The sequence below is a fragment of the Silurus aristotelis genome (assembly GCF_946808225.1).
Source record: "Silurus aristotelis genome assembly, chromosome: 4".
NCBI classification, from domain to species: domain Eukaryota; kingdom Metazoa; phylum Chordata; class Actinopteri; order Siluriformes; family Siluridae; genus Silurus; species Silurus aristotelis.
In genome coordinates, this window is record NC_139577.1 from 15,043,696 (window position 1) to 15,067,108 (window position 23,413).

Here is a 23,413-nt window from a genome sequence, read left to right on the forward strand (position 1 = left end):
CCCTCATAAACTCTTCTCAGTGTAATTTCCCACGTACTCCCTAAAAAGCCGGGAAACGCTAAAACCTACAGGCAACATTACACAAACGTAAATTCTCAGTTACACAGACAAGTGAAAGATATATAACACATTCAGTGTATTGCATGAGTATTACTCCATACATGTAATAAAACACAGATGATCTAATAGGAGAACTGCGATTTGGCCTAGGAAATGAAAACTTTATCCACTAATGCAGCGCACATTTTCTCTGAACTTGGGCCAAACTAAGCAGCCCACAGGCCATGACTTTTTGTCTAAAGAAGTTCGTAAGGAGGGAAAAGTACATTCATGTGCAAGTTTGCTTTTCAAAGGACCCCTGTCTCCTGGTGTTCCGGCTGTTACCACTCCTCTCCCTCAATTACTGCCTATCGCTGAACTGAACAAAAGCTAAGGAAGCACAGCATGCTAACCTGAGCATGAGAGCCATAAAGCCTAAGGATTCCATCAGGGCATTAAAATTGACCAAAACATCAGACAAGCAGAGAACTGGATGGATGAGTGTTTAAATGATTAATGGACATCTGTGTCCTCCAGGGAAGTTATCGTGTAAACATGAACTGCCCATACACACACCAGGAGGTTTAACCTAATATTTTAAAGTATAGTGTGTGAAAACACACACAACCATGCAGGATAGCTGGATTGAACACATAGTTGTATTTCCACAAAGGGCTTTAAAAGGAAGGTAAACAAACAGCATTTTAACCTCAGTCACTTTAAAAGTGTCCACAGGACACCTTTTTTGATTCCCACTCGTGCCTGCTCTTGAAGAATTTCTCTCCAAACCTGCCTGTTCTCTGAGCTACTCTTGTATATACATGCTAATTATCATTTCTAATAATCCTAGTAGGTTACAAATTTAATTATATGAGCCTATTCTTAATTGGACCAAAAAAAAAATTCCAGAAAAAAAAAACATACCAAAAAAAAAACATTTACAGAAGATAAATGATTAAGTACCATAAATGTGAACTTGTGCAATCTACCATGTCCACAGCCAGAAGTTCCACTTATAAGTTCCTGCTTATCTAAATGTATAAACCACCTGCTAATTTAAATACACTACATGGACAAAAATAGGTAAATGAATTAGAAAACACAAAATTGTCTAGAGTCTCTCTCTGTATGCATTACTTTTTCCCTTCCCCCCAAGGAGTCAAAAAATTATCCAGCACGAGTACGCCCCTTGTGCAAGAAGGAACAGGTATTGGGAATCTCACCCTAACAATCATGGGGTAAATAAAAATGACATATGCTTTGGTAAACATTTTATTTACTTGACAGGTAATAATAGGTAATAGAAGCCATTTGAATATTGATATGTGGGCCTCAGAGAAAAAATATAAATGAAGCTTATGTAAGTTAGAAAGTGGCTCGACTGTTCATTTCTTTTAAGTTTTGTGCCTGTCCACCAAACAATGCAGCTCACAATGGCTCAGCATCAAATGTAAATCCAAGACCACATAAAAGTATCCTGCTTTCCAAAGACATAACTCCACCTGTAAAGTATGAAACTTTATTATCTAGCAAAACGTGATCCAAAATAATTTAATTATTTTTCAAATATTTGCATAAATGTTTTTGAAATAAAAACAATTATATCTACAATTTCAAATAATATCAATCATCTGATGTATGAAGTTAAGCACAAGATTTTTAATAAAAAAGTCATTATAAAGAGTCAGAATCTTAAGTAGACACTTCACTAGTACTTTTTTAATTAAGATTTTTCTTTTTAAAAGAAGCTGGCCAGCCAGAGACTTTACTCAGGACACCTGTATTAATGTTTAATAAATCAATATTCTGCAATATTCTTCTGCTCCACCTGTAAGTGGCTATTGGTACCGTCCCAGTTAGCGACACTCAGCCATTCATGCAAAACAATGGACATTAGCAACTAGCATTAGCAAAAAGCTGTCCAGGTTACTTTAGCTGTATGAGTGATAACTGTAACATTGACGATTAATGTTTAGAACAGTGATTAGTGTGTCAATGTTATAGCCTTAACCAAGCATACATAACTGTTTGTTAATATCTAAAGTATATCTGAAAGTGGAGAGAGGGGAGTTTGTACTGTTAACATGGTGTGTGACCATTATTATTTTGTCATGTACATTTTTTGTGTTTTTACCAGTTGTATCAGAGATTGCACATGTATTGCTTCTTTTATAGGATATAAAAGGGTAGGTAGCAGCTGCTAATTAAATGCCTTTGATTAATTGATCATCAGCCCCACTTTTATAATAGCCCAAATCTTAGTTTGCTGGTCTGGAGCATTCAATTGTGTGTTAACAAGACAAATGATAAGCATAGCTATTAGATAAGCAATTGTTGATGCCTATCAGTCTGAGAAATGTTATAAAGCCATTTCCATACAAAAAGCCTATCATTCTACTGTGAAATATAATTCATGACAATTGTCAATCTTCCCATGTGTGGACATTTTAGCAAATTTACCCCAAGTTCAGATTGTGCAATGCTCAAAGAAATCGCAAAACATTCAAGATTTAGATCTCAGACTCTACAGACCTATGTTAGTATGTTAAATGTAAAAGTTAATGACGGAAATATCTGAAGTCAGAAAAAAAGTCTGAATAAATATGGTTTGTGTGGAAGGATTACCAGGCCCCTTTCTCTAAAAAAAACAAAAAAAAAAACAGCTTGGGTTGCAAAGTTGCACCTAAACAAACCACAAGAGTTCTGCAAAAATGTCCTTTGGACAGATGAGGCCAAAGTGGATATATTTGCCCATAATGCACAGCACCACGATTGGCGAGAACCAAACACAGCATATCAGCACAAACACCTCATACCATCTGTCAAACACAATGGTGAAGCGGTGATGATTTGAGCTTGTTTTAAAGCCACAGAACCTGGGCAACTTGCAGTCATTCAGCTGGCCACTAAGGGCTTTGTATACCAAAGTATTCTAGAGTCAAATTTGAGGCCATATCTTTGATAACTAAAGCTTGGCTGGAATTGAGACATGCAACTGGGCATTGATCCCAATCACACCAGCAAATCTGAAGAATCACTGAAAAAAATCGGATCAAGGGTTTGCAATGGCCCACTCAAAGTCCAGACCTCAACCTGACTTAAATGTGGTGGCAGGACCTAAAGAAATCTTTGCCACAAACAAAGGCCACAAACCTCAATAAACTAAAAGACAGGAGGTGAAACTAAAATTTTCAGTTGAGTGACAAGGATGGACAGGATTAGAAAGGAGTTTATTAGAGAGACAGCGCATATAGGTCGTTTTGGAGACAAAGTGAGGGAGGCGAGGTGGTTTGGACATGTGCAGAGGAGAGACATGGGGTATATCAGTTGGAGAATGCTGAGGATGGAGCTGCTAGGAAGGAGGAAAAGAGGAAGGCCAAGGAGGAGGTTTATGGATGTGGTGAGAGAAGACATGCAGGGAGGTTTGAAAGAGGCAGATGTAGAGGACAGGGGGGTATGGAGACGGATGATCCACTGTGGCGACCCCTAATGGGAGAAGTCAAAAGAAGAAGAAGAGGAAATCTCAATAAACTAGAGAAACACTGTAAAGAAAAGTGATCCAATATTGCCATTCAAAACATGATTACTTCAAGTTATTTTTACTAAAAGTGGGTAAATATGCTACTGAATCATAAGGTGTACTTAGTTTTCCCACACATGGTTTCTCCATTTCAGCTAGAATATTCCATTTCAGGTATAATATGCCATGTCTTGTTGTTCATCTGAGATCGTATTTACTTAATTCTAAGATATAATAAGCACCATAAGGAATGATTATTGATATGTTTTGATACATAAAACCATATATATATATATATATATATATATATATATATATATATATATATATATATATATATATATATATATTCACTTTCAAAACTATTCATAAAGGTTCACAGTAACCTATTTTGGACAAATCTATTTCATGACTGAGTTTATATAGGATGAAGGCCTATATTAGGCCGTATTTCAGCTCTCTGTTTCTCTTTCAAGTGCAGAACAGACCTGAATAGATATGCTAAACAAGTGGCTGGTGGAACAAGAAACTAAGCTGTACTCTAATCCAACATACAACTGGTCATCTGATCAAGCACTCTGACTCACAGTGGTACAAAGTGAAACACTCAGTCTCCTACAAAACACTTAACCCCTCGTCTGCTGGGGGTTGGGGGTATGCAGAAACGATAGGGACAAAGAGCTAAAGAGTGCGGTGGGGAGTGAAAGGGGTACTGTAGTAATAATGAGGTCTACATCACACTGTGCATGTTCTTCCTTTCATGATTGCTTTGCGAACTTTGCCATTAAAGATCCTTAAAGATTCAATTGATGGTAGAACTGGATTTGGATCCAACAATACTGCCGGGCACAAAAGTGCATATTGTCTAAATTACTGACATCGTTTTCGTTTAGGGGCCAAAGCTACAGAGTTTGGCTAGTGACAACTACAATGTGAGTAATCACACAATGCGGAAATCTTGTGAAAAGTCATTGAAAAAAAGAGAATGGCATACAAAAGGGCAAAAACACTATTAGTCTACCTAGGTGTGTTGTTTGATGCACATGTGCATTGCTGATTATAATATCAGACACAAGTCTTCAGGGGGGAACCACAAACACTATACCACATAAACAATCACCATATGGTAATGCCTATGTAACTGTATAGTATATACACACAGTGCATGCAATGAAGTGTGATCCCATGTAATGGCCTTGAGCTGTCCAACACACATGGCTACAAATGGCAGTAGGTGTCACAACTGAAAAGGTCTTTGGCAGATTAACAAAGAACAGCAGCAATAACCACAGAAAAAGAAAAAGGGAAGAGAAAGAAAGAAAGAAAGAAAGAAAGAAAGAAAGAAAGAAAGAAAGAAAGAAAGAAAGAAAGAAAGAAAGAAAGAAAGAAAGAAAGAAAGAAAGAAAGAAAGGCTAAACCTTGGCTCTAGTGGAATCACCCTATCGACTTTAATAAAAATGGACCTAAATGTAAGTTGAAGGCTGCCGCAACATCCCTTTTCTCCCCTATTTGTTCTGAAGAAGAGCACTGACATAAATAACCTTATGGTGCCTTTTGCCCTGTTGTGTTTTAATGAGCTTCCATTCTTAGAAGCCCTGCAGGAACAGAGAGATGATCGTGTAAGAGGAGCCTTCAAAAAGACACACAACTTGTCCTGGGGCTTCCACACTTAATGTACATATCATAGAGTAAAAAAAACAATCATGCTTCTGCATACAGGAATGAAAAATTTAAAATGTATTAAAACAAAACATGTTTAAAAAAGGCTCTGCTTTGTGATATGACAAATACCTTTTACATTGCCAGCAAACAAGATCCAGCTTCTCAGGTCTTGTCTCTATGTGCATTTTTCCCACTAGCCATCAAATACTTTGTACCTAACTAATAAAACTGATATAAACTACATTTAGTAACTGAATTAAAATTTCAGCACATAGCTTACAAAGTACCAGGATCTAATCTGGAACCATTCCGTCTCAATAACATTCTCAGCAAGCAATATTAATTTACTGCCAAACCAAGACACTGCTTATTAGAAAAGTCAATTAAACAATGAGACAACAAATCTGTTATACTAGGAACACACACATTAGCGTTTCAGTCATCTTACAGTGAGGAAAATAAGTATTTGAACACCCTGCTATTTTGCAAGTTCTCCCACTTAGAAATCATGGAGGGGTCTGAAATTGTCATCGTAGGTGCATGTCCACTGTGAGAGACATAATCTAAAAAAAAAATCCAGAAATCACAATATATGATTTTTAAACTATTTATTTGTATGATACAGCTAGAATTCTGACCCTTAAAGACCTGTTAGTCTGCCTTTAAAATGTCCACCTCCACTACATTTATTATCCTAAATTAGATGCACCTGTTTGAGGTCGTTAGCTGCATAAAGACACCTGTCCACCCCATACAATCAGTAAGAATCCAACTACTTACATGGCCAAGACCAAAGAGCTGTCCAAAGACACTGGAGACAAAATTGTACACCTCCACAAGGCTGGGAAGGGCTACGAGGAAATTGGCAAGCAGATGGGTGAAAAAAGGTCCACTGTTGGAGCAATCATTAGAAAATGGAAGAAGCTAAACATGACTCTCAATCTCCCTCGGACTGGGGCTCCATGCAAGTTCCCACCTCGTGGGGTCTTAATGATCCTAAGGAAGGTGAGAAATCAGCCCAGAACTACACGGGAGGAGCTGGTCAATGACCTGAAAAGAGCTGGGACCACCGTTTCCAAGGTTACTGTTGTAATACACTAAGACGTCATGGTTTGAAATCATGCATGGCACGGAAGGTTCCCCTGCTTAAACCAGCATATGTCCAGGCACGTCTTAAGTTTGCCAATGACCATTTGGATGATCCAGAGGAGTCATGGGAGAAAGTCATGTGGTCAGATGAGACCAAAATAGAACTTTCAGGTCATAATTCCACTAAACGTGAACAATGATGAGTACCATTCCAAGAACACCATTGCTACTGTGAAGCATGGGGGTGGTAGCATCATGCTTTGGGGGTATTTTTCTGCACATGGGACAGGGCGACTGCACTATATTAAGGAGAGGATGACCGGGGCCATGTATTGCAAGATATTGGGGAACAACCTCCTTCCCTCAGTTAGAGCATTGAAGATGGGTCGAGGCTGGGTCTTCCAACATGACAATGACCCGAAGCACACAGCCAGGATAACCAAGGAGTGGCTCTATAAGGAGCATATCAAGGTTCTGGCGTGGCCTAGCCAGTCTCCAGACCTAAACCCAATAGAGAATCTTTGGAGGGAGCTCAAACTCTGTGTTTCTCAGCGACAGGCCAGAAACCTGACTGATCTAGAGAAGATCTGTGTGGAGGAGTGGGCCAAAATCCCTCCTGCAGTGTGTGCAAACCAGGTGAAAAACTACAGGAAACGTTTGACCTCTGTAATTGCAAACAAAGGCTACTGTAACAAATATTAACATTTACTTTCTCAGTTGCTCAAATACTTATTTGCAGCTGTATCATACAAATAAATAGTAAAAAATATTACATTGTGATTTCTGGATTTTTTTTTAGATTATGTCTCTCACAGTGGACATGCACCTACGATGACAATTTCAGACCCCTTCATGATTTCTGAATGGGAGAACTTGCAAAATAGCAGGGTGTTCAAATACTTATTTTCCTCACTGTATGTGCATTTATTGTCTATGGTATATTTAAGGATTGTGCAAGTGCTTTGGATAATATTTGTAAACCCATATTTTCATTGTCATCATCTTTATACTCCACAATGCAGAGTCCATATCAGATTATATAAAGATTGAGCTTTAAGATCAGTAGAAACAAAATCCAGTTTCTTTTGAAAAATGTGTGCTAACTCCCTAGAGATGTTTCCCTATTTACCTCAATCATGAAAAATATCTTAGTCTAGCCACTCTGTTTTGATTTTGGTACAGTAAACAAAAAACTTGAACTAGCAAAAATATTGATGTAACCAGGGTTGCAAAATTCCAGGAATTTTCAAGACTGGAATCTTTTCATTCGAATTAACGTGAATATATGTGAATTAATGGGAATAAACTGGGACTTTACAAATTTGCAGGTTAGCCTATAACAGGGAACTTAACTGTAGTGGAAAAACAATCTTACAGGATCATCTTAGTTAAAACAACAGCACACTTACTGCAGAGGAATTAAGGCTATACCCCCTACATGCACTGTGTATTCCTCCATAACATTCATCCATTCATTTTCTCCCGCTTATCCGTAATTCGGGTCGCGGGGGCAGCAGTCTAAGCAGGCCCCCGCCTTCGACTGCTGCCCAATTCTCACAGCACCGTCCCTTACGGTCCCTCCTGCAGGTGGTGAGCCTACGGGAAGCCTCCATAACATAACATAACACACATAATTTCTTGAATCCTACACACAAAATAATGTAAAAAGTAATGTCAATTTTGACAAGTATTTACATAAATAACATAAATATAAACTTCCTTGTGCTGTGTGTAAGCTATTGTGCAACTTTTTAAAAAATTTTTATTATTTTGCATGCATTTCAGCTTATGACCAAACAAAATGTTTATATTTATATTTGGAAATGATACAGTTTATATACATTTCCCCAGGAATATTTCCTGGAACTTGGAATATTTAAAAAAATTTCCCAGATGAAGTTCCAATAAAAAAATTCTGGAAAGTATTTGGAAATTTACCAAAAACATTCCACCCCTTTGAAACACTAACTGATATAGAACTATAAAAATCATTACAATTATATAAAAAAATACAGTAAATACTTATAGCCATCAATTCAACCACACGTTATAGTCATACTTATAACCATAAAAACCAAGCAATTTTCATCTATCCTCATCAAACATCCTTGGTGGTCATGTGGGCCAGAGTAAATGTACTGTATGGCTGACAGAGAAGAGAAAGAACACAAGAGTTAGGGTGGAGAATAGAGAGGGATTTGCAGCCATTCACCACAATGGAGGGAAACAGGTTGCAAATCATTCAAGGACACAATATCGGCATCAGCTTTCTGTGTTTATGGGATACAGCAACGAGGTAAAACGTGGCACCTATTAAAAAGCACACACATACAAACTCGCATCTGCGCTCTCAGTAAATCTTGAGAATGTCGGTAGCAAGCAGTATTTTAGAGCCGGCTTTCTCTACTCCACTGCCCATTCATTTTCCATTAACTCCCAGCATGCACTGTGCTTTTGTTCCTCTGACATATAGTAAGAGGCCGGGGCCACTCTGTGTGTGCCAGGCCTGCCAGAAGCTTACAACATGAAAGCATCAGGAGAAAATATTTTTTTTAAAAACCCAGAAAAAAGTGTATGTACACATGTAAATACAGATACATCAATAAACCAATAATAAATTCACAGCTGCATTACACAAAACCACACATTTAGATAAAATAATTAAGTCACACTCTTTTCATCACAGAGGTAAAATAGGAAAACCACATTCTAAAATATCTTTGATCAAGAATATTGTACCTGTCGACTATAAAGTAATATTGAGTGATTGTGTATGACAAAGTTTCACAGTGTATAGAAATAAGAGAATTAGAGAATGTCAGGGTTTGTCTGCTGAAGGAACAAGACATTTGTTTGGAGGGACACTAGCAGATAGAACAGCTGCCAAGTAGACCACACACACTCTTTCACACTCCTGGGGAGCTACTGCCAATCATGTGCAGTTAGGGGCTACACATAGGCACTCGGCATAACCTCAAGAGTCAGATGTAGACATAGATAAAGCAAAAAAACACTCAAATTAATTTAGCAAAAATTGTATACTAAAACTGATGCTTGCATGTTTAATGATAAAGGAGGGTTTGTGCGAAATATCTGAGCGTATTGTGTTTTACGACTGCATTAGAGAAGGGAACATGGCTCTAACTTTCAAAACATTCATATTGAAAAGCTTCTATGTGAATACTAAAGAATGTCTGGTTCTTTTGTGAGTATCTGCCTCTGACATGCTCTACACAATCTAACCACAGTGTCTCTCTCTCTTTCTCTCTCTCTCTTTCTCTTCCCCCTGCTCCTCCTCCATACCCTTAAGCCAACCCAAAGTCCATTCTGACTGTCACACACTGCTCTAGTCATCCATCACCATTCTGACCCCCAGAGAAAAATATACTTCAAAGAGCTAACTGGAACCTTTATTTAAATTTTTACGACGAGGTCTGATTCGACCCATGAGACCAACACATACTCACAGCATAAATCACTGTCCAGAGAAGGGCTCATAATCTGCATGTAGCAGAGTCTTTCCAGAGTCTTCTGCACATTGCCACCATGCTAGTAGACCACATAACTTTCATCATGAAAATAATGGTCACTTTTACAGTGACACTGTACTTGCACACACAGCATTGCCAACCGAGGAGTTTATAATCAGAAATGTTCACTTTATGAAGCATTCACCAGTCCTTATTCCTTGTTAATAAAGGGTGAAGAGTATCAATGTGTGTGTGTGTGTGTGTGTGTGTGTGTGTGTGTGTGTGTGTGTGTGTGTGTGTGTGTGCAGGTGCATTGTCACAGTACCATTTTTTTTATGCTTTTTCATAGTTGCCTAAATACTTTGGTGTAAAATTGCTGATTAACAGCTTTTCAGGGAAACAAATTTACTATAAACAAGTTTGTTAATGTAAAAAAAAACAGCTCTTTTGGTTCTGGAGACCACGAGGTGCGCTTTGCTAATGCATATTCAATATATAAAATAAAAACTATGAGTTACAGAAATGATTTACTTGTTAACAATAGCTATGGGGATTGGAGAACAGAAATTGCCACATTCATGTGCATGACCTGAAAAATATAGACACAAATCCATACAGCTCCAGAAGGTATGATGCCACTCAGAAGACTAACTTCCAAAATTGTAAGGATATATTATGTAATTTTGGCATTCCTTGAGCTTTTTCAACAAATTTGGAAGTAGAGAACTGTCTAAAATATATTCATAAGCTATACTATTAATATTTATCTATGCTGCAGGTACCTAAACCAAACCAGGCTCATACAGGAATGAACTGCAGTGGTTCTCGAGTGACCTTCACCGAGCCCTAACCTAAACTTCATTAACACATTTGGGATGAACTGGAATGTTGACTATGTGCCAGACTCCTCACCCGACATCAGTTCCTGGCCTCACTAATGCTCTTGTAGCTGAATGAGCACAAATCCCCACAGCCAAATTTCAAAATTGTGTGTAATACCGTCCCAGTAGAGTGAAGCTTATTAACATTGCAATGATCTAAATAAATCTAGAATAAAACAATTACACATGGTTGATATTGATCACATGTCCCATACTTTTGACTTTACTGTGTATTTGCAAGGCATCTAGCTATATAATTTACATGAATAATCACCAATGCCTCTTTGAGCAAAGGAAAAAGGAAAACATTTACACTTAGACTAAATGTAGACTATCAGACAAAACAGGTCTACTGTTAAACTTGCTGATGTGGTTTACTAAAGCAAATATTCTATAGTAGACTAATATATGTTTTTTTCCCCCTTTTTAATGTTGTTGTCTAGATGTAGGAAAGTTATCTAACACACCTGCTTCTGAGTGTTTACCACATAGCAGCGAGAAGTAAAGGCTGTAATTAGGCTATTGAGAGAACTTGATGAGGTCATGGCTGTGGGGAGCAGCATGTGTGAATCAGTATCAGCATTTCCCTGAGGACACATAGCAGGAGTGGGATCAGAGGCAGTAATAAAGAGAGGAAGGGGGAGTTCAGTGGCGAACAAAGATTTTGCCCTCTATAAGCTGCCATGACTTTAAGCTCATCAGCACATCTGTTCCTCACTCTAAGAACCAGCAGTGGAGGAACATACTACCACCCAGTGGACACTTTTATACCTCCTTGTTCTGACTCGGGCGGTCTCTCTCTCTCTCTCTCTCTCTCTCTCTCTCTCTCTCTCTCACACACACACACACACACACACACACACACACACACACACACACACACACACACAAAACTCCATCAGTGTCACTCTGAAACCTGAAACAGCCTCTAATATGCACAGATAAGCACTCCAGCAGACCACAAGGGACAACAGCTATGCTTTTATCAGCAAAAGTGTTGTGCATAGCACATGAGGCAAGTGCCTCTCTCTAACTCGGCTACATGCTCATCCAAAAACAAGCAAAATCCGATAGGGACAATAACTAGGATTGCATTATGTGTTCTTATGCCATGAAGACAACAAGTGTGACCTCAAACCAAGATGATGAGTAATATAATAATAAAATTAATAACAACAAACAGATTAACAGAACCACCTTATTATTGCTGGAAATGAACTTTGTACTTCGCCTCATCTTTACATCACATCTGCTCTTCAGGAGCAGAGAGAAAGCTTTTGCTCATTTAAACTACTTCATATATCACAAAAATGATGGAACGCCCATTCATTAGTCTATGTTTTAAAGATTCTGCGGTGGTTTTGTTCCCCCTTTCTCTCCAAGTGGGCTTCATGAGAAGCACATCTATATGTCACTGAGACTGCCACTGTCAATTCATGAATAAAAAAGCAGTACTTAGAAGAGATCAAGATAAGCATAGGAATGTCTGGTATTCTACCTGCACTAACAATATTATCTTGGTGTTATGTCTGACAGTGAAATGAACACACACACACACACACACACACACACACACACACACACACACACACACACACACACACACACACACACACACACACACAGCAGTTGTACGTGCTACAGTACAAACACAAAGTTGAGTAAACAATTACAGTGAAATACTGCCACTGATTCTAATTTGACTTGCTGGTTTCACTGCATGCTAGTCAAGTGGATTAGGTTTATTTCAAATACAGTGGGATATTAACAAGCTACAACCTCGACTGAATTTTTGTAAATGCTAGCTTGCATAATGAAATGATGTTAGTTAAATCATAACATACCACCATAATATACAGCAATTGTAATTCAAATGTATGTTGCTACTGGAAGGAGGAACAATAAAAGTAGAAATGAACACCCTGTCTCTTCATTAACCACCTCCCCCTTTAACCACTTAAACCTTTTGACCTTCTACAGTGTGGACAGCTTCTGTGCACGGCAGCAGGACAGCAGGTTATTGTAATAAGGCAACAAATACTTAATTATTAACACCCTGTTAGCTTTTTACTTGTAATTACATTTTACATTTACTTGATTATATAATTTCCTCGACTCACCCTGTCCAATTTATATTCCTTCCTCTCATAAACACACATCTTTTTATAGTTTTCCTCAGATTACAGAATTTATGCTCGTTCAGAAGAATAACCTAAAATAATAATTTCATATATAACTATCCAGCTAGCGAACATGATAAGAAATAAATTAGGCTCAGTTAATAAAGATGTGATGAGCATCATTCCTAGCTATAGCCATTCAATGTATACCAGTTTTATAAAAGTTGGACAAACATCTACTTTTAAACATGACCTATTATATTAAATGTGTATGGCAGAGAAAATGTATTAAAATCTACAATACTACATAATTGCAGATCTTTGCTCACTTCAGACATGCCACAGAGAATTAAATTACCTGTTTACTTTATTTGTGGCTTTTAATTAGAAAAATATGGCCTTTCACTTCTTTTTCAGATACTGAAACAATAAATATCAGCTAGTAGTGATCACCTCTGTTCTCCTTTCAAGCTTCATTGCCCATCCCCTTTTTCTGCCTTTCCACAGTACAATCTGCTAAACCCATCTCATTTTGTTCCTCTTACATAAATCCATTCTGCTGTGATCTAAGCCCAGTCTGCCCATCATTATTTCATCAGCTATTCCCAAAGATTTCCACAACACAGACTCAAATTCCAGCTAAAACGTTCGCTTCACTGCTATGAATGTAGACTTATGATGATGAATCTAGGAAACATTGTGAGTTAAATCAATTCCCAGTGCCACTGCTGCTCCCAGAATGTATACAAAAGATTTTACAATGTAAAATTTGAAGAAACTGGGAGTAAACTAACCAGAGAACAATGTAAAAATGAACATTCCAATGTTCACCACTCAACTACCGGTGGATATGCACCACGTTCTGTAAAGGTGACAGTGATTTTATTTTAGACTCATAAACTTTAATTCATCCTTTATAAATTGCAAAGTGTACACAAAAAATGAAAAACATAACAGGTATGTTAGTGTTTGTTTCTATATCCTTTCTAGGCCATTTCTGTGTTCACAACCATTATATATTTTATTTTTAAATAAATATATTTTTTTGATAAAGTATGTGCAGTACAATAGATTTTCGATAGCATTCTAAGTCCTTCAGTAAGCTTCTGGCATTTTGGAATGCAGATGCTCAGAATTACATAACTCATAACACCAGCTGGAACCATTTCAAAGTGGCTTGCTCACACTTGAAGCTATTTATAGCTTTAGCAGACGTAATGACGCCACAGTTATAATTCCTTTTAATGCCATTTTTTCAACCTCAGTGTCCTTTAAACTGTGGTTAACATACATTATTTATGTATTATTTAAATTAACATAAAACCACACAAAAAATCTTTTGACAAGGCAAAACAATGGTTTGTCTTACTGTCCCAGTTTCTTTCCTCTTTGTTGTGAATGCTATCATACATAAAATATCATGTGATCCTTTATTTTCTGACTTACGTTCAAATGGAATCTCTTGGGAGACAGCACTAAAGCCACATAAATGAACATGGCACTGTGAGAACATTATTTAAGAGACTCAATGAACAACAGACACCTCTCATATACATTTACATTTGCGGCATTTAGCAGACGCCCTCATCCAGAGCGACGTACAAAAGTGCTTTGAGTCTCTAGCAATGAATAAATCTACACTGGTACGTTGGATTACAAACTTAAGATAAATCAGACTACAATTCTTGATTTTTACAAAACAAACTTGGAAAGTGTTAATTTATTTATATGCATATGTAAAAGGAATTGATTTGCACATCTACAGTATGAGATTATAGCCTTGGCTCTTGAATGCATTTCTGTTTCATGCCACTAGAGGGTAGAATAAGGATTTGTCAACTTTTTCTGCTTTGACCCGCAATTTTATACAATTATATATATTTTTTAATTCTCCTTCTCCTTTTAAAACATCTTTTTTGTTTTGTTTTTTAAATGAGTCAGGACAGTTTCTGCAGGGCCCCTGATGCTTTTACACACATCCCTTGTTTTACTATAGTTAGTGTGTGAGAGCAGAAACATGGAGAAAACTCCATGGACATTCGGTGCAATCCAGATGGGGATGGGTTCCCTCTTGAGTCTGGTTCCTCTCAAGGTTTCTTTCTTATGCCATGTCGGGGAGTTTTTCCTTGCCACAGTCCCCACCAGCTTGCTCATCAGGGACAAACTTACTTATAAAGAACATATTTACTTTTAATCACCACATTATCTGTGTAAAGCTGCTTTAAGACAATGTTCATTGTTAAAAGCGCTATACAGCTAAAAATAAATTTAAAAAAACTGCCTTGTTATGCACTTGCTAAGGCATTCGCCTAGCTTTTCTCAACAGTGCCTGCTCGAGGGGTTGAAACACTTGGTCTGTTTGTGAAAACTGTCTAAATACAAAAGGCTCAAACAGAGCAGCTGTTGATGGTGTCCCAGTCTGCCAGACAGCTCTGAGATCATCCTTTCTGTGTGTGTCTCGAACGCTCCCATTTAAACTCCTCCCCATAAAACTCCTAAACATTTTACTCCCAATTTTAAAGAATCAAACTCATGTTCACATCTGTACACTCAACACACTCCAGTAGCATTTACCCTAAACCTGCCTTCAGTAATTTAAAGAGACACAAATCTTTCAAACCTGCAACAAATAAATAAAATAACAATCTGATAACATTATGCATGATACTCTGCAAGAGAACCATGACATATTTGCATATATGCTTTTACACCATGCAAATGAAGAACCAAAATCAGACATTACAACAGTACAAATGAAAATATTCACCTGGTCTGAGTAAAAAAATAAAAACAAAGGTGAATGAGTGGCAGGAAAAGCAAATTGAGCAGTGTTTGGCGGCTGTGCTCTGTCCTGTACACTGATACACAGCGAGATTGTTTCACAGCAGCCTGCCAACACGGAACAATCAGAGCCTTGTAGAATCTAAGCAAATTAAACTCTCATGCTTGCCGAATGTCTTAGCAAGTGCATAACAAGGCAGTTTTCTCCATGCTTCTGCTCTCACACACTAACTAAAGTAAAACAAGGGATGTGTGTGAAAGCCCCAGGGGCCCAAACAGGTAATGGCTTAATCAGTTTTTGCTGCTGGAGAAAAACGACCAAGATTGGCCGTGACTCATTGGTGCAGATTTGTTCAACTATATCACTCTGACCTCTGTGTTGAGAAGGGTGAAGCCTATGAATTTCACAATGCTTAATTAATGAATTTAACTTGTTTTTTTCACTGGACTTAAACCAACTTGTAAATGTTGCCACTAGCCTTCAGCTGTAATATTGAAAATGTTAATTAAAAAAATTAAATAACCTGATTTTGATAGCAATTGGGATGAAATTTAATTTAAATTCTTTCAATATCAAGCTGTGGTCAAATGATGTACTTCTATTTTCTTCTACAGAAGGAGAAACCGTACTAAATTAGTATGCCATGTTGAATAATTGCCTCTGACCTCCCGGAATTGACACACCTCTAATAACTGCATATGTAGATATAGTTCGATGAAAACTAATTTGCAGGTTATAAATAAATAAGCAAGCTTTTATATCAGTAATGCAAGCTTTACTTTCTACTACCAATTTTACCCCTCACCCATTTTTTACTGTCCAGCCTTTATGTTCTTTGGCCATCTAGTCAGTTCATCATTGTGTGGGATGGCCCTGTCTCAGCAGAAAGAAGAATGTCTGTTGGTTGTCTGTTGGTTATTTATACATTCATTCTCCATAAAACTGCCGGAATATATCACTTTCCTATTAGTTTGGAAGGTCAATGTCTATAATACTTAACCAGAACAATCACTCAGTTTAACATTTATTTTTGACCTGGGAACAACTGCCTTAAAGATATAATTATATTAGACAGAACTTTGAAGCTGTTTCATTATCTGATTTTTAATTATCTAAAAGAAGTATCAAAACATTTCCATTTCACAAAATACTTTAAAAAAAATCCCCCCAAAAAATTAGAATGGTTTGAAAATCATTGGAGAATCTTTCAGAGAAACCATTTTTCTGACAAACACAGATGCAGCTTTACAGCAGGCCATTCACCTGCCTGAAAAGTGTTATAATCGTATTAGCATCATTGGCAGAGGACTGCAGTGGTGTTAGCTAGAATTACATACAGTACATGCATGTAATTTAAATAAATCACTGTGTTACCTGAGCTCTAATAAAAAAACAGATTGCATTTAAAATACCTGGAGCAATTCACCAATTCTTTAAAAGCTCAATCCCAAGAAATACATTTACTAGCAGTAAAATTACTACATCATTGAAAAGCCCTTCCAGTGATTTTGCAATTTTTTTCTTTTTCAATTAAACAGATTTTTTTTTTTTATTCCATATTAAACAGATCTCTATGTTCTGTAATAAGCAAATAATCCAGCAAATCCATACTAAGATCTTATTTGCTATTTGAGTAAAATACAGCTAGAAGTGCACTTTCGCCACAGCAGTCTGGTGACTTCTCTAAAAAAGGATGCTGTTTATTAAAATAAAGAGACTAAACTGAGCCCATTCAATTAGATTGATAAGAGAAGAAGAGCACTTGGAAATCTGTACACATAATTTGTTGGCCTAAATAAATATATACACCTATCAAGCATAACTTTATAGTCACTGATCCATCATAACATTATGATCACCTGCCTAATATTGTGTTGGTCCCCTTTTTGCTGCCAAAACAGTCCTGACTAGTCAAGCATTAACTTCTTCAGCAATCTGAGCTACAGGAGCTCGTCTGTTGGATCAGACCACACGGACCAGCCTTCACTCCCAACGTGCATCGATGTTGCCAGTTCACTACTGCTCCTTCCTTGGAGCACTTCTGTTTGATACTGAGCACTGCAGACCAGGAGAAACCCACAAAAGCTGCAGTTTTGGAGAAGCTCTGACCCACTCACAATTTGGCCCTCGTCAAACTCCCTCAAATCCTTACACTTGCACATTTTTCCGGCTTTTAACACATCAACCCTGAGGACAAAATGTTCACTTGCTGCCCAATATATCCCACAAAATAACAAGTGCCATGATGAAGAGATAATCAGTGTTATTCACTTCACCGGTCATAATGTCATAATGTTATGCCTGGTCTGTGTACAATGGAAAATAAAGTAGTGAAAGTAAAAAGCAATGTCTTTAAAAAAAAAAATAGGGCTTAAGTATATTAAAGTAGTGCAATTACTCAAGTGGCTTCGGTTTAAAAACTCAAAATAATCAAGAAAAAGGAAGACAAAGACAGAGCAAGACAGAACATCAGTCTAAAGAAACTAAATTAATAATGACATTACTAATCTGAGAGGAGCTCACAGCACATGATCAGTTCATCTTGAAGGACAAGAACAGACAAAATGGATGAAAAATAGATGAATAAAGAATACTAGATGAATTTTCTGTATAGTCATCAGCAAACAGCGTGTGTGTGTGTGTGTGTGTGTGTGTGTGTGTGTGTGTGTGTGTGTGTGTGTGTGTGTGTGTGTGTGTGTGTATGTGTGTGTGTGTGTGTGTTTGTGTGTGTGAGAGAGAGTGCATCCTCTAATGTACATATAGAGATCTGATGGAGCCTGACAAGGACACAATGTTTCACTGATGCAGACAAGCCAGTCTAACAGAACACTTCACTGCATATAAATTCCTCTACCTTTATTTCTCAATTCATCTCCATGTGTCCTCTTTTACCAAAACCCCAGAAGCTTTAATTATTAAATAAATAAAAGCATGTAAATTATGAGAAAGGTTTCATATATAATCTGCAATTCAGATACCTGTGATTAAACCAAGCATTAAGGAATATTTTGTAACTGATCATTAGAACAGGATAGTTCTTCATGGCAGAACAGGTCACTGATATCTGAGTCCAGTTTTATCAATTAGAAACTTGAATAGCGGCCATTTCAAGACAAACAGCCTGTAAAGCTACAGGGGTCAGTGCTTGGCCAACAGGCTTCATTTCTCATTAGGAAAACCAATGAGCCTTCTGGTTTATCTCCTCAACGTTTTGATTTATTAGCAGAAACAGAATGGTTATGAGATCCTTCTTTTTCTAAATCCTTTTAATCTTTAGTTTGCAACCCAAAAAAAATGATGACATGACCACATCTTTGTAGTGTGGTGTGTGTGGTGCACATGCTTCATCTAGCAAACAGGATTATTTTATTCCAAATTATTGGACGGGATTATTTAGTGTCAGTACTCATAGATGAGTCTCTATACACCCATAAAGCAGCAGTTGGCCTGGCAGTATTACAGAGTACATCTGTCCTGATTTGTTCTCCATTCTATGTCTGACACTATAGTCACAAAGTGATGCTCAAATAAGCCCTGACCTATTTCTCGATAAATCCCCTCAGACATATTAAGTCAGTTTTGCAGATAGCGTTGATGGAGAGAATATTATCATATTGTTGCTCATTCAAGTGCTATGATTCACAGATTTATTATACTTTCCAAAGAAACAGCAATAAATGTGCTGTATAAATTACTTCTCTACACGTATCATCAACTTTATTAGAAACAGTCATACACCTGCACAATCACACAACTGCACAAGTCATTGCACTGTTTTAAGATTTTACACAGAATTTTGCCCAAAAAAAGGAACGTTTTAGCGAATCTGTGCCAACGATAACTTTGGATACTTGTTATTGGCTGACAGGAATAAAACACGATGTGCTCTTCTGTTGATTTAGCCATCAAGTTTTGATATTTTGTGAATTTCTGCCTAAATTGAAATTTCTGCTTACCACAGTTTGAACCAATCTGGCAATTTTCATCCATCCATTTCCACACACAAAACTTGCACCATTCTATAAAAACTTTAGAGACTGTTGTATATGAAATCCCTAGATCAGCAGTTTCTGAAATACTCGAACCTGTCCACTATGTACCAACATCCATGCCACAAGTCACAGAAATCTTCATTCTGGTGTTTGATATGAACATTAACTAAAGTTCTTGACCTGTATGCATTGTGCTGCTGCTTCATGATTGGCTGATTAGATAACTTTAATTTCACCTTTCTGCTTATCAGTCACATACTGACAGCTTTTAACTGCAACCTTCAGGCTGAATTAACTCTACACACACATACACACAACCCCTAAATTTTGGCATTTGTGAAAGCCCTCAACACACCAGCAGCATCATCATCCAAAACCAATCTTACAAAGCACACAGAAGAGCCAGAATTTCAAACAGCAAGAGAGAAAAATAAACCAGAGATATGGTTCCGGAAATCTGCTTTGAGCTACTCTGTTTAGCATTACAACTACGACATGGTGATTTGAGCCTGGGAACTCTCAATTTTACAGAAACTCTAGGGTGTAAATCTAATGTTCAGAAAGCATGATGTGGACAGGCTGAGGTGAATCGCCTACATGTGGACTTCTATAAACCAGGCCAGCTGTTTGGATGAAGAAAGTTACTGCCGAGCTAGAACTAAACTTTGGAGCTTTCAGGCATAGCTGTAAAAACATTGCTAGTCAAAAAGGACATTCTTTATAGTCTCCAGAGCAAAGAAGTGAGCAAGAAAAAGAAAGCAAGAAAAAGAGAGAAATTGCATGAGAGAGAGATGCTGCTGAGAGAAAAAACAGTTTTTCACTACATTCTTCATCTGCCTGCAAGTCTGATAAATGTGATTATTCTGTACATCTAGGCACTTCATATTTTTTCGTTAAGTTTCCGGCTTCTGTTTCTTATAGCTAGATACCGAGTAAAAGAAAAAGATGAATTTAACATTGAGTCATTAGTAGCAGAGCTGTGGGTCAGTTGGTAACACTGCAGGCCATCTGACAGTCTTCCATTAATGTCCATCCACATTAGCAGAGTGCTAATTACCATCCACATTAGCAGAGTGCTAATTACCCTCTAAACTGTGTTAAAGTGATCTATATACATTGAACACAATACATGAATTACTCTTTCAAATTAATTTGACTTCCCTGAGGGTGCAAAAAAAGTAGTTAAATTTTTCCCAGGTTTGACAATAACAAACATTGTAAACATTGCAAACAAAGCAATGTATCAAATCTTTGTTTATTCATTCATTTTTAGTAAATAAGTTTTCATGGTCAGACTAAAGACTATATTAGGAATATTATGCACAAAACAGAACTGGGAAGGTAGTAGCTCAGTAGTTAAGGCTCTAGGTTACTTATTGAATGATCAGGGGCCAAGCTGCCACTTTTGGGCTCTTGAGTTAAACCCTTAACCTTCTGTGCTCCAGGGGCCTGTAACCCTGCTGACCCTGCGCTGTGATCCCAGCTTCCTAACATAACTAGAAAATTTGAAGGGAATAACAGTTTCCCTGTGCGATCAATATTCAAAAATCAATAAATGCTGCTGTGATAGAATGCCACCTCTGCAATAATTGGTTTGTGACATTTTATCCCTTCTAGATATTGCATGGTCAACTGTAAGTGGTATTATATGAAAAGTGTAAGCATTTAGCAGCAAACAAAGCAGAAGAATAAATCACAGAGCCGAGACACAAAGTTATTATCAGATTTATATGAGAATAAAAACTGTGCAGTGGGAGCTTAGTGAAATAGGTTTTCCATAGCCAAGTAGCTGCATGCAAGGCTCACATCACCAAGTAATATGCCAAGTGTCAGATGAAGTGGTGTAATCCATGCCTCCACTGCTTTCTGGAGCAGTTGAATCATGTTTTTTGGAGTGATGACTGTTTGGAAGTCTGATGGGAAATTCAGGGTTTGGATCCAACATTGTGGGAACAGTGTGGGGAAGGTCATTTTGTATATCAGCATGACTGTGCCCCAGTGTACAAAGCACAGTCCATAAAGAATTGGTTGGTTGAATTTGTTGTGAAAGAACTCGAGTGGCCCATACAGAGCCCTGAGCTTGACCCCAATCAACAACCTTGGGATCAGCTGGAAAAAGAGTTTCATTGGTTCACGTGAACCCGTTCAGCAATTTTATTGGTCTAATGTTATGGGGCTCAGTTTTTTGGCTTGAAGCTTGTAAAACCGGGAAAAACCTGAGAAAAATCCATAAATTAGCCGCTTCATTGTTTAAGCCGCAGGGTTCCAAGCATGGGGAAAAAGTAGCGGCTTATAGTCCAGAAAATACGGTATATACAAAATGTCTCAGGAATGTTGATTTTTGAGCCAGAAAGATGTTGGAAAAAATGTGAGTTACATTTTTTTTCATTGGCATTGTCTCCCACTCATTACACATTAACACTGCCAAGTATGTGTTACTTCAGAGCATTCCTCTCTGAAAGCAGGATACTTACAGAGACAGTTGCTCTTCTGAGACAGGGGCATGTGCAATGTTATTCTAACCAAGTACACTAAGGGCCTTGTTCGTCCAGGAGTCCACCTTGACCCTGGGAGAAACTGCCCACTTTAAAACTGTGACCTTTGCCTGTGACCTTATTAAACATCCACAGTAGCTTGTGTGTGGCTGTCTAACAAATAGGAAAGGCCATCAGATCAACAAGGTGAACATCTTTATCATCCACAGCCAATGTTCAGGCATTAGTGTGAACATGCAGTGTGTTCACACACATCAGATTTTCACTGCACGTTAAAGTGGTGACACACGAACCCAGACAATTAAAGATCATGTTAACAGCAACGTTGAGACAGCAAGCTTGTATTACAGCAATGTTAAAGAAGGATATTAGTTTGACACATTTTCCTTAATTTATTAAGCATATTTTGTGAATCTGCAGCTACTCGCATGACTCTTGGGCAGTATTAATCTTTTAAACACACATGAATAAAAATCTGCAACCAAACAAATAATATTAGAATGGGCTATTGGACAGCAGTAAGTTATATGTTAACTTACATATATAATGCTAGAAAAGTGTATTTTCCTAGTAAAAAAGCTGCTTAAATACTGAATAAAAGTATGAATAATACAAAGCTTATACTTTTACAGTACACTCTCAGATTTTGAATAAGTGTGAATAAGGATTTGGATACAAACCCCTAAACACAGCCCAGCAATAAAGGCTTCCTTTGCACTTTTTAAGAACTTGCCTTTCCCTATGTGCATTCCTTTCCTGTGCAAATGTTTATTCTCCTAATTACAAGGCCACAAAAGTCAAAAGTAAGCTAAAGACAAGCAATACTTACAATTACGCACACGTTTGGAACTCAATAGTGTGTGTGAGCAGTGAGAGAGAAATGAGTTAGGAGTACAACAGTGAGTATAGCAGGAGAAAGAAAATTCTTCTGGCACAGACAAAGAGGAGCCGGTCTCATAGCATAACTCATGGAACACATACGGCAACAGAACAGGATGTGAAAAACTGTTTTGAACTGAAGACATAAGTAGATATTACACAGTGCTTGGCTTTTTAGCAGCAAGAAATAGACACAAATATGGGCCATAAAATCAGGCACAGACCTTACACACATTTTTATAATGTTTTGAATTTAGAGCATATTCCTAAAGTGCCTTCAGATTCCTGCATAATGAAAAGCAGGCTATGCCTAGGATGTTTCAACAGTGGTCCTTTTTATAAGCTGGACTCAGAAGATATTACTACTGCTGATGTGTACTCAATAAATTTCAAAAAGTAACACTCTATGCATCAAGCTGCATAAAAAACATTGGTATAGTAAAAAGTTTTCAATATTCAGCTCTGTATGCATAAATATAGCTGC